This window comes from Ornithorhynchus anatinus, chromosome X1, assembly GCF_004115215.2.
Source record: "Ornithorhynchus anatinus isolate Pmale09 chromosome X1, mOrnAna1.pri.v4, whole genome shotgun sequence".
Taxonomy (NCBI): domain Eukaryota; kingdom Metazoa; phylum Chordata; class Mammalia; order Monotremata; family Ornithorhynchidae; genus Ornithorhynchus; species Ornithorhynchus anatinus.
Window position 1 is genome coordinate 94,397,069 of NC_041749.1, and position 12,740 is coordinate 94,409,808.

General features: G+C 43.3%; 1 protein-coding gene and 1 non-coding gene across 3 annotated transcripts in view; one reads left to right on the top strand and one right to left on the bottom strand.

Moving 5' to 3' along the window:
• The window catches only part of GRM7 (glutamate metabotropic receptor 7), a 780,988-nt gene that overhangs the window by 676,308 nt on the left and 91,940 nt on the right, over nucleotides 1–12,740 (bottom strand). The window lies entirely within an intron of this gene.
• Nucleotides 9,657–9,794, top strand: LOC114807204. Its single transcript, XR_003755257.1, has one exon. It is a non-coding gene; the product is annotated as a small nucleolar RNA SNORA7 (small nucleolar RNA).

Below are 12,740 nucleotides of genomic sequence, written 5' to 3' on the forward strand. Positions count from 1 at the left end.
CAAGCTCTTTCCACTAGACCACTCTGCTACGTTTTATTCACCCCACCCTTAGCCCCCAGCACTTATGTTCACATGGCATAGTGGATAGAGAACGAGCTTGGGAGTCCACAGGTCATGGGTTCCAATCCCAGCTCTGCCACCTGTCTGCTCTGTGGCCTTAGGCAGGCCACTTCACTTCTCTGTGCCTCAGTTACCTCTTCTGTAAAATGGGTATTAAGACTGTGAGCCCTGTGTGGTACAGGGACGGTGCCCAACCAGATTTGCTTGTATCTGCCCCAGTGCTTAGTATGGTGCCTGGCACATAGTAAGTCTTTAACAAATACCATAATTATTATTATTATTATTAGCCTTACAATTTGCCATTTCCCCTATCTGTAATTTATTTCAGTGTCTGTCTCCACCTCTAGACAGTAAACTCCTTGGAGGCAGGGGTCATGTCTATCAATTCGGTTATATTGTACTCTCCCAAGTACTTAGTACAGTGCTCTGCACAGAGCTAAACACTCAATAAACAGGATGGATTTATTGATCGAGGCAAAAGGGAGGGTGGATAGGGGAAACGAGGACATAGGAAAGGCTCTGTAAAAAGTGAACAAGAGCACAGTAGTGTCTGCTGCTCCAAAGGCCACACAGAGATATTCTGTTCTAGGGCCACAGACTGCATCCTTAATCCCATTCAACTAACTCTTCATAAAGGGAAGAAGTGGACAAAGTATACTGTTCTGGGGGCTGCAAATCGGAAGCAGGTATTATAAATTATTAAGGGCTGATCTTCCACTGGAGATTTTTAGAGGAGAATGCGAGTGAAAATAACGTTAAGCTCTTTTTCTGGAATGTCAGTAAAGGAAATGCAAATTAAATAGATATAGTAAGATAGTGTAATTCTAATTTGAAATGCAAAAAATGATAAGTCTCGGGTTCCCTGAATAATATACATTGGACAAAAGTCAATAAAAGCTGATTTTCCAAGCATTATGCATTAATCATTCTAGGACTAATGTTACTCTACTGACATACTGCAATCGATGTTGGTGGAGGAAATAATTGCTTATAGAGTGAGAATAAACCATTTTTTTTGGAAAAGCAATTGAGGATCAGCTAGGCCAAGTGAGAAGAGCATGGGTATGGGAGTCAAAAGGACCTGGATTCTAATCTCAGCTCCACCACATGTCTGCTGGGTGACCTCGAGCAAGTCACTTCACTTCTCTGAACCTCGGTTACCTCAAGTGTAAAATGGGGAGTAAGACTGTGAGCCCTATGTGGGACATGAACTGTGTCCAACCTGATTAGCTTGTATCTACACCAGTGCCTAGAACAGTGCCTGGCACATAGTAGGTGCTTAACAAACACCATTACAAAAAAAGTTGGGCACTTTTCAAAGGTGAGAAAATGCCTTCAAGTCTCCAGGGAATCATGGTTTTCGGTAACTTTACATAAGTAACTAAAGTGTCTGGGACCAGATACCTGATTATGGATGGAAATTCCATACCTTGGGGAGAAATAACCTTAATAAATTATTGCATCAGTGGCATAAGTTCTTGTAGCTTCCAGAAAGACTAAATTTATTTTCAGGAGGCACTTTGTTCACTGGGAAAATCTGACTTGATAGGCTTCATTCTTCCCTTCAATCCCTGAGAATGCTAATATGAATCTACCTGGCCACTGAGAAGAGAAGACCTTTTCCCTGGCTCACCTCCACATAATTTTTTTCTCTGGTTAAACAGGGTGGAGCAGAGAAATGCCCTCTGTACACAGGGGAGGCAGCTCAGAGTGAGCAGCCCACTGGAGAGATTGCCTTATGACCACATGTTGAAAACATGTTCCTCTTCTTCCTGCCTTGCCCCAAGCCCCATTCTCCCCTCCTTCTGCCCCACCCACCCAGTTAAAGGCCCAGCAGACTTCTCTGATAGTCTACCTGCACACTTCACTACTCTAATGCTAACCTTCTTACTATACCTACAACTTGCCTATCTCGCCACCGACCTCTCACCCACGTCCTGCCTTCGGCCTAGAATGCCCTTCCTCCTCATATCCAGCAAACAGTGACTCTCCCCACCCTTCAAAGCCTTAATGAAAGCACAACCCATCCAAGAGGCCTTCCCTAACTAAGCCCTCCCTTCCTAACCTCCCACTCACTTCTGTGTCGCCCTGACTTGTTTCCACTGTTCATCCCCCCTGCCAGCCCCACAGCCTTATGTACTTATCTGTAAGAGTAGCAGCATGGCTTATGAGAAGCAGCATGGTGTAATGGATAGAGCTAGGGCCTGGTAATCAGAAGGTCATGTGTTCTATTCCCGGCTCCACCACTTGTCTGCTGTGTGACCTTGGGCAAGTAACTTCACTTCTCTGGGCCTCAGTTATCTCATCTGTAAAATGTGAATAGACTGTGAACTCCACATGGGACAGGGACTGTGTCCAACTCAATTTGCCTGTATCCACCCCGGTGCTTGGTACAGTGCCTGGCATGTAGTAAGTGCTTAACAAATATTATTATTATTAATAACTTATCCATATTATTGTCTGTCTCCCCCCAGACTGTAAACTTACTGTGGGCAGGAAATGTGTCTGTTTATTATTATACTGTACTCTACAAAGTGCTTAGAACAGTGCTGTGCACACAGTAAGCGCTTAATAAATACGATTGTCTAACTACCCCCCTCATCATAAAACAGGAAAAATTAGACCATGAATGGTTTCACATGTTTCGGGAAGGCATTAGTATGGGTGATACTTTTTTTAATAGGCTATCCAGTTATATTAATATGATTTAAATGGCTTCTCTACAATATATACTACAGAGAAGTGTATGAAGCAAAGGCATACTATTAATCAAAATAGCAAGGATAATATATCTATTGCTACTACTTCCGTGAACAATGTGATATTAAAACATTAAGTCAAAGAGAAAAACATTATTAATTATCCTTTTAATAACGGATGGCATGAAAGTAAGGTGACTATTAATAAAGAGTTGCATTGAAGTTTAAAGAACATGTCTGCTAATTCTGTTGTATTGTACTCTCCGAAGCATATAGTACAGTGCTCTGCATATATTAAGCACTCAATAAATACAGTTGATTGATTGATTTGGAATGAGATTGAGAATATATATTAGGTGGATAGATTGCTAGTTATTAAGATGTGCAGTTTTGATTGAATACCTTTCCCCAAATTTTCTTGACATTCTGAGATAAGTAGTGCTTAGAGAACATTTAAGAAAATAATATTACCTATCACTGTTTATTAAAATATAAATGGAGATATCAAACTGGAAAATGATAAAATCTTAACTTTAAGCTCTGTAAATTTTTAGGGTAATACATGTTTCAAGAATATTCTGTTCTAGAAGTTAGAAGAATTTTCCCCTCCATCTGTAAATGGCACTAGAAATTTGCATTACCAAAAGGTACAGATGTAAAAAGTTCTGAAATTGTAGAAAACTATTCTGCTTGTCATGAATCTATGGCATCCAAAAATAATACTAAGAGATGACATTAAGGCTGTCTCTGCAAAGGCAGTGAAGTGGAAAATTGAGGCAATTTTCCATTTAATTCAGATTTTTTTTTTAAAGCTTGCTGTGGAGGAAAAACAGTTTTGCGGTCTGAGTTATCCAGACACACCGTCTTCATTGTTCACTGGATGGTTGCTCAATTCCCCACTTTACTCACTTGGCATGGAATTTCTCCATTGCAGTTCTAAGCTATTTAAATGACTTCTCTGAGTGTGTCCTTGTGTTCCCTTTACAAATAATTATCTGTATCTGGCAACTGATGTTTGCCCAGATTCTTCTACCTTGTTTGTTAAAATTGCTTTGAGGAATAATTATTTTGGTCATACTGTTTCACTTTGGCAGAAGGAAAATCCCTCTCTTATAGATGCATAGCACCTTAATCACCTTAGAACACTTATAGCATCCTATTGACAGTTTCCTATCAGAAAAGAAAGCCTGATTTTTATTTTAATATCTTTATGATTTTTCAATATGGATGGTGAAGCAAATAAAATATAGGAGTGAACTTTTCAATAATGATGTCAATCACCACTGCATTCTAGTTTATGGTATCTTTGTCTCCCTGGACCCACAAACCTTCAGAATATGGAAGAATTAAATGGCAATTCCTAGGAAATTAACCCATCATTAGTGCAGATGAACAAGGCTCCACATAACTCTTTTAGGAGGAAATGCTAGTGGTGGCCAACAACATTAGATGAGTGGGCCCTATCCCATGTACTTTGCTCCCAATATCTACAGCATAATAAACCTTAAAAGTGAAGCATGGTAATATCTCATGGTAAGTCAATTGGAGTAGCTTGACTATGTCTAGAGAAACTGTGAAAAAGATACGTTTATCACCTATCCTTACATCCATTATCAATGAATCTCAAACTTGGAAGAGGTATAACTTTTATGTGGAAATCTATTTTCCAGTGTTCTGTGGCTTTTTTGTTTTGTTTTAAAGTCCCAGGGATCATTCACATTCTGAATAACATTTGGGCCATTGTTGTTCAGTCCTACATGCAGAGCTAAACTCAGCTGGACCATAACAGATTGTTGACTCAGAAAGAAGGAATGGAGAAAACTACTCAACTCTGAGGAATATCTTTTTAGCTAAAGTGGACATATAATGAACATAGCAGTTGGACTTGAATCTACGAGGGGTGTCTATATCTGCAACCAGAAAATTTTGTGGGATCTCCTGGATCACTGCTTGAGTGGTCATCTTGGTTACTCAAGAAGAGGCTCCATGAATATCTAGGAAGATAATTTACCACAGGTGATTACAACTGTTCAGTTAGCACAATGGTCTTGTCTTATGCTATCAAGTCATTTCTGACCTATAACGACTCCATGGACACATCTTTTCCAGAATGCCCCACTCTCCATCTGCAATCGTTCTGGTAATGTATCCATAGAGTTTTCCTGGTAAAAATATGGAAGTAGTTTACCATTGTCTTCTTTCACGTAGTAAACTTGAGTCTCCTCCCTCGACTCTTTCTCATGCCGCTGTTGCACAGCACAGGTGACTTCCGACTTGTAGCAGAATGCCTTCCAATCGCTAGCCACTAGCCAAGCTAGGAATGGAATGGATATGCCTCTGCTTGACTCTCCCTCCCACAGCCAAGACTGATAGAGTATTGGAAACGCTCCATGTGCAATCTTGAGAAGGGAGCACAGTGGTCCCTCCTCTTAAATGATCCAGGCACTTCAGATGCCCTGAGACCCAAAGGTCTTTAAACTAGGTTGGCCTGAACCATGGAGACAGTCACTGAATCAATCGATGATTCTTATTGAGCACATTCCAAGTGCTACACATTTGAGAGAGTAGCAGAAGCAAAACACACATTCCTCAAGGAGTTTATGAACCGACTTTAACCCAGAAACTCTCTCACAAAATGCACCCTGAAATGAAACAAAGCCATGGAAACACACACTGTCTTCTAGGAAGTTTTTATTATTATTATTCGGTGGCCACTTTTGGTCTGGATAAGGAGACGTCACACGTTACACCAGGCAACTAACATGATGCAATGACTTCATTTTGCAGAATAATAATAATAATAATACTAATAATCATGGTATTTGTTAAGCACTTACTATATACTGGGCACAGTTCTAAGCACTGGGGTAGATACCAGATAATCAGGTTGGATACAGTCCCTGTCCCACACAGGGCTCACAGTCTTAATCCCCATTTTACAGATGAGGAAACTGAGGCACAGAGAAGTCAAATGACTTGCCCAAGGTCACACAGCAGACAAGTGGCAGAGCTGGGATTAGAACCCATGACCTCCTGGCTCCCAGGCTCTTGCTCTATCCACTAGGTCATACTGCTTCCCTGAAGTAACTCCAAAAGTAACCCCAGAAGTAAGCCTGGGGTTATCTAGTTATCCTAGTCCCCCCTGGCCCCACCAACTTGTTCCAGAGCCTTTGTGTTCTACTCCCAGCTCTCTCTGAATATGGAAACCATTTCCAAGCCACAGAATCTGGCTGCAGGAGTCAGTGCAGAAAGAGGCTGGACCTAAAAATAAAAATACTGGACATAAAGGTGGCCAGTGCTCTTTTTTCACCAGGCAGGAGTCAGACCAGATGAAAACCAAGTGGATGTGCACCCTATTAAATTTCTGAACAGGTTAAAAAAATATCACTAGCCCAACCTTAAATCCCTACCCACTGTCTCTAAAATCAAAGGAATATTTTTTTAGAAGTTTATCCAAAATGCCTTCAGCGTCTCAGAAAAAAAAATGGAATTTTATAAATGGCTAATTAACATGGACAAATTAACCCTAACTAAGCAACACATTGCCTGCTGCTCGAGTTGGACTCATAAACATAAACCAGTGCTTTCAATAATAAAATGCTGTAGGAGGATTTTTCTTTCCCTGCCATGTTACTCCTATTTTCCTGCAGCACAGATAAAATGGATGGTCTTCCTCTCTCAGGGGAAACAGCAGGATAGGAAAGACTCTTTCTGTTATACAATTTTAACAAAAGAAACATTAATCTGTGCAACATACTTACCTACATTTGCAGACAATTATTCATTAAGGGAGTTGAGATCAGTGCCCACCAGCAATTTAATTGTTTGAATCAAGGAAGACAAAACTTAATACACTTATCCCTGGTGTTTACCTGGGGCCTGCACAATGAGACACAAAAGTGTTTATTAAAACTGGAATGTAGCTAGATTTTTTCCTGTTTCTTTATAGGAGAGATTTTTGTCTCCATAGAATCACAAATCTCTTTTAGAGTCTCATCTGGAGAGTTTCCAATACTCTACCAGTCTTGACAATGGGAGGGAAAGTCAAGCTGAGTCCTACCCATTCCTAGCTTGGACAGTGGCTAGCGAGTGGAAAGGAATCTGCTACAAGTCAAAACTCACCCATGCTGGGCAGCAGTAGCATGGGAGGGAATCGATGGCAGAGACTCAAGTTTACTGCACAGGAGGCAGTGGTAAACCACTTTTGTATTTTTACCAAGAAAGCTCTATGGATCCACTATCAGAACGACTGCAGATGGAGATGGGGCGTTCTGGGAGAGATGTGTCCATGGTGTCACTATGGATCGGAGATGACTCAACGGCATAAGAGAAGACAAGAATCACAAATCTGCATATGCCCGCAGAAGGAACTTGGGCCCTTCATCCCCCATCCTACCTGCCTAGGCTTAAATACTAGAGTGGCTGTGGATCTGTACCCTTTAGTCTGCCAACTCTGTTGTATTGGACTCCTCCAAGTTCTTAATACAGTGCTCTGCCCAAGATGAGCACTCAATAAATATGACTGATTTATAATGAATAAACCAGTGTTTATATGAAACCAGGTGCTTTTATGTCTTTAAAAAAAAAATTAAGCACTGAAGTCTTCCCCCACACCCCAGGTTGCATGGCTCCAGTGCAATAGTTGAATTCATTTGAACCTGGAAGGTGACTCAAGTTGAAGACAGTATGTAGGACCTGGATCTCACTGATACCAGGGGCAGACCCCACTGGCAACCTAAAAGCCTCAAACCATGCTGGCAGCAAGAAGCAGCATGGGCCAGTGGAAAGAGCATGGGCCTGGGAGTCAGAAGACCTAGGTTCTAGTCCTGTTTCTGTCACTTGCCTGCTCGGTGACCTGGAGCAAGTCACTTAACTGCTTCGTACCTCAGTTTACTCATCTGTAAACTAGGGATTAAATACCTGTTCTCCCTTCCCCTTAGACTGTGAGACAGGGATTGGGTCTGATCTGATAGCACTGAATCTACCCCATTGCTTAGTAGAGTACTGGGCATATAGTAAGTGCTTAACAAATATCACAGCTATTATTATTAAGCAATGCTTTCAGTTGTCTTTGGAGTGTTGAATTAAGGTTCATATAACTTTGAAAGATAATGTACAGGATTCCCAGGGTCACCATTAGAGACCATGGCAGCACTTCTAATCTTGTTGTGGGCAACAATCTAAATGTATCATTCAAAAACTACTTCTGTCCTATTTATTTGTTTCTCCCTTATATTATAAAAGACTAGAAAGTAGGGATCTTTCTGATTTGTTCCATGTAATTCCCAAATGTGTGGTTACATTAAAGGGGAACTCACTAAATAAATGGATGGCGGAAAGAATCCCGAGGTCATCTAGTCCAGCTTCCTTCCTATATATAAACAGGTTTTCCAAATCCTTTGCAAACAATCATAAGCCCAACAAAAATGCTATTTGCCTCACATAATTTGCATTTGCTCCACCCATATTTTCTAGATCCTCTTCCTCATAGTTTTGCACACCCTTACTCTTCCCCAGAAAACCCAAATACTTACTGACAGCAAATGCAATATCTTTACTAGGGTGAAATTTCCTTCTTGGCTCAAACCAGGCAAATTTTAATAGAGTATGGGGACACACTAACACTTGAAGGTGGTAGATCCAAGAAAGCGAAAAGGAAACATCTCTCTTTTGAGAGAGGAGGAGATGGGTAGGAAATGGGAGGGGAAGCAACGACTCATAAAAATGATAATTGTGGTATTTTTTAAGAGCTTATCTAGTGCCAAGCACTGTGCTGAACACTGGGGTAGATAGAATACAATCAGATCAGACACAGTCCGTGTTCCATATGGGGCTCACAGTCTAAAGAGGAGGACATGAATTGAATCACCAATTTACAGATGAGGACATTGAGGCCAAGATACTTTAAATTATTTGCCCAAGGTCATAACTCAGATAAGTAGTAGAGCAAGGATTAGAATCAGGTCTCCTGAATCCCAGTCCTGTGCTCTTTCCACAAGGCCGAGGCTCCCAGACAAAGCCTTGAAACTTTAGAAAAAAACATTTTTATATTCTCATAACACAACATGGAACATAAGGCAAATCGCCATGTTCCTTATTCCTTAATATATGATGAGAGAGAGCTCATTAAAGACTGAACTGCATTCTCTATTCTTTATCATGCTACCACATAAACGTGCCACTTTTCTAACATCTTCTCCCTTCCCTACACCTGCTCCCGTACCAATGTTTGACATCAAGCATTTGTGGTCTGAAGAAGATCACTAAGATATCTCTGGATTTATTACCCGCATCTTGATTTATTTTAGTCCAGTCTAATTTCCAGTTGCCTAGGAGCTATAGAACAATATCTCAGGAATAGCTAATTCCTCATCTCCCCACCCTCAGCACATGATAGGTTTACACTTTATCAGTAATGAAAGGCTGCTAGGAAATCATTTTTTGTTCAAATTCCTGCAATTAAAATATTGGTTTACAATCCACCTCTTTTGCATCCCCCTCTGATTGGTTCTTCCAGGCAGGATCTGATTGAGGGCTTGCCATGCCTAGGTAAGATCTGATGGTTGGGAAAATCTGCCTGTTGAGTTCCATGTTAGAGAGGCAATCCCCACTGGTTTTGAATATGGGAGGGCTGGTAGAATGGGCTTTCAGCACCCACCGTATCTTGATTCTCATGTCAGCAGATATTCTGCTTCCCAGGTTTTCTGACTACTAGCCCCATGCTTAGCAAAATTAAAAACTCTTAGAAAGAAGATATCAGAAACTGCAGGAGGTAGAGGTGTGGGCAATCTGGATGCTATTGCTGGAGTTTTGAGTGGAAGGGAGAGAAGTGTTTTCCTTCCCTTACAAGTCTAGAGGAATTTCAATACTTTTTGTAGTCTGTTAATAAACTGCAGTCCTCTCCCAGGATCACACTTGGAGTGTTTCCAGTGCTCTTCCAGTCTCGGCTACAGGAGGGAGTGTCAAGCAGAGGCATACCCATTCCATTCCTAGCTTGGGCAATGGCTAGCAAGTGGAAGGCAATCTGCTACAAGTCAAAGCTCACTTGTGGTGGGCAGTAGCGGCATGGGAGAGAGTCAAGGGGAGAGACTCAAGTGTACTGTGTGGAAGGAGGCAGTGGTAAACCACTTCCATATTTTTACTGGGAAAACTCTATGAATACACTACCAGAACGACTGCAGATAGAGGTGGGGTGTTCTGGGAGAGATGTGTCCATGGAGTCGCTATTGTTCGGAAATGACTCGACAGCATAAAACAAGGCAGGAAAAACTGCAAACATGTGGGAGGGAAAGCAGAACATTTTCTCGAGCCCTTGCCCAAGGACTAGTATCTTTTGTTAGGCAAGGGAGACTGCTGGAGGGGAGTCTGATTCAAGGCACACTAGCTCAGGACCCAGGATTCCAGCTCCAGGAAAATTTGGACTAAATGGATGGCCTCTGAGGAGATGGGGGTGAAGGGAGGCCCCAATGCTGAGAGGGCAGGACCCTGATCTACTCTGCTTCCAGCAAGGAAGAAACCTGCAAAATGGAGTTTTAATAGACTTAAGAAAGGGAATAATCACTTAGTAAAGCTGCCTCCAAAGCAATCAAATTGTACAATTCACCAAACCTGAGGATCTCTGTCCATAAAGTCAGATTAGGTTCAAGGTATCCCCCAAATTGTTTTCTCTTCCTACTGCATCACTTATACACTTATTTCTACACACTAAGCACTTTGATACTAACTCTACCCTCAGCCCCACAGCATTTATGTACATGTCCTTGTAGTCTGCCAATTCCCCTACCTGTAATTCATTTCAGTATCTTTCTTCCCTACTAGACTGTAAATTCCTTGAGGGCAGAAAGCATGCAAATTTTGAGAGGCAGCGTGGTGTAATGGATAGATCATGGACCTGGGAGTCAGAAGGTCATGGGTTCTATTCCGGCTTTGCCATTTATGATGATGGTATTTGTTGAGCGCTTACTACGTGCCAAGCACTGTTCTAAGCACTGGGATAGATACAAGGTAATCAGATTGTACCACGTGGGGCTCACAGTCTTAATCCCCATTTTGCAGATGAGGTAACTGAGGCACAGAGAAGTTAAATGACTTGCCCAAAGTCACACAGCTGAGAAGCAGCAGAGCCGGGATTAGAACCCACAACCTCTAACTCCCAAGCCCGGGTTTTTTCCACTGAGCCATACTGCTTATCTGCTGTGTGACCATGGGCAAGTCATTCATTCATTCATTCATTCAATAGTATTTATTGAGCGCTTACTATGTGCAGAGCACTGTACTAAGCGCTTGGGATGAACAAGTCGGCAACAGATAGAGACAGTCCCTGACGTTTGACGGGCTTACAGTCTAATCGGGGGAGACGGACAGACAAGAACAATGGCACTAAACAGCGTCAAGGGGAAGAACATCTCGTAAAAACAATGGCAACTAAATAGAATCAAGGCGATGTACAATTCATTAACAAAATAAATAGGGTAATGAAAATATATACAGTTGAGCGGACGGGTACAGTGCTGTGGGGATGGGAAGGGAGAGGTGGAGGAGCAGAGGGAAAAGGGGAAAATGAGGCTTTAGCTGCGGAGAGGTAAAGGGGGGATGGCAGAGGGAGTAGAGGGGGAAGAGGAGCTCAGTCTGGGAACGCCTCTTGGAGGAGGTGATTTTTAAGTAAGGTTTTGAAGAGGGAAAGAGAATCAGTTTGGCGGAGGTGAGGAGGGAGGGCGTTCCAGGACCGCGGGAGGACGTGACCCAGGGGTCGACGGCGGGATAGGCGAGACCGAGGGACGGCGAGGAGGTGGGCGGCAGAGGAGCGGAGCGTGCGGGGTGGGCGGTAGAAAGAGAGAAGGGAGGAGAGGTAGGAAGGGGCAAGGTGATGGAGAGCCTTGAAGCCTAGAGTGAGGAGTTTTTGTTTGGAGCGGAGGTCGATAGGCAACCACTGGAGTTGTTTAAGAAGGGGAGTGACATGCCCAGATCGTTTCTGCAGGAAGATGAGCCGGGCAGCGGAGTGAAGAATAGACCGGAGCGGGGCGAGAGAGGAGGAAGGGAGGTCAGAGAGAAGGCTGACACAGTAGTCTAGCCGGGATATAACGAGAGCCCGTAATAGTAAGGTAGCCGTTTGGGTGGAGAGGAAAGGGCGGATCTTGGCGATATTGTAGAGGTGAAACCGGCAGGTCTTGGTAACGGATAGGATGTGTGGGGTGAACGAGAGGGACGAGTCAAGGATGACACCGAGATTGCGGGCCTGCGGGACGGGAAGGATGGTCATGCCATCCACGGTGATGGAGAAGTCTGGGAGCGGACCGGGCTTGGGAGGGAAGATGAGGAGCTCAGTCTTGCTCATGTTGAGTTTTAGGTGGTGGGCAGACATCCAGGTGGAGACGTCCCGGAGGCAGGAGGAGATGCGAGCCTGAAGGGAGGGGGAGAGGACAGGGGCGGAGATGTAGATCTGCGTGTCATCTGCGTAGAGATGGTAGTCAAAGCCGTGAGAGCGAATGAGTTCACCGAGGGAGTGAGTGTAAATGGAGAACAGAAGAGGGCCAAGAACTGACCCTTGAGGAACTCCAACAGTTAAAGGATGGGAGGGGGAGGAGGCTCCAGCGTAGGAGACCGAGAATGATCGGCCAGAGAGGTAAGAGGAGAACCAGGAGAGGACAGAGTCCGTGAAGCCAAGGTGAGATAAGGTACGGAGGAGGAGGGGATGGTCGACAGTGTCAAAGGCAGCAGAGAGGTCAAGGAGGATCAGAATGGAGTAGGAGCCATTGGATTTGGCAAGAAGGAGGTCATGGGTGACCTTAGAGAGAGCAGTCTCGGTAGAGTGGAGGGGACGGAAGCCAGATTGGAGGGGGTCTAGGAGAGAATGGGAGTTAAGGAATTCTAGGCATCGATTGTAGGCGACTCGTTCTAAGATTTTGGAAAGGAAGGGTAGTAGGGAGATAGGACGATAACTGGAGGGGGAAGTGGGGTCAAGAGCGGGTTTTTTTAGGATGG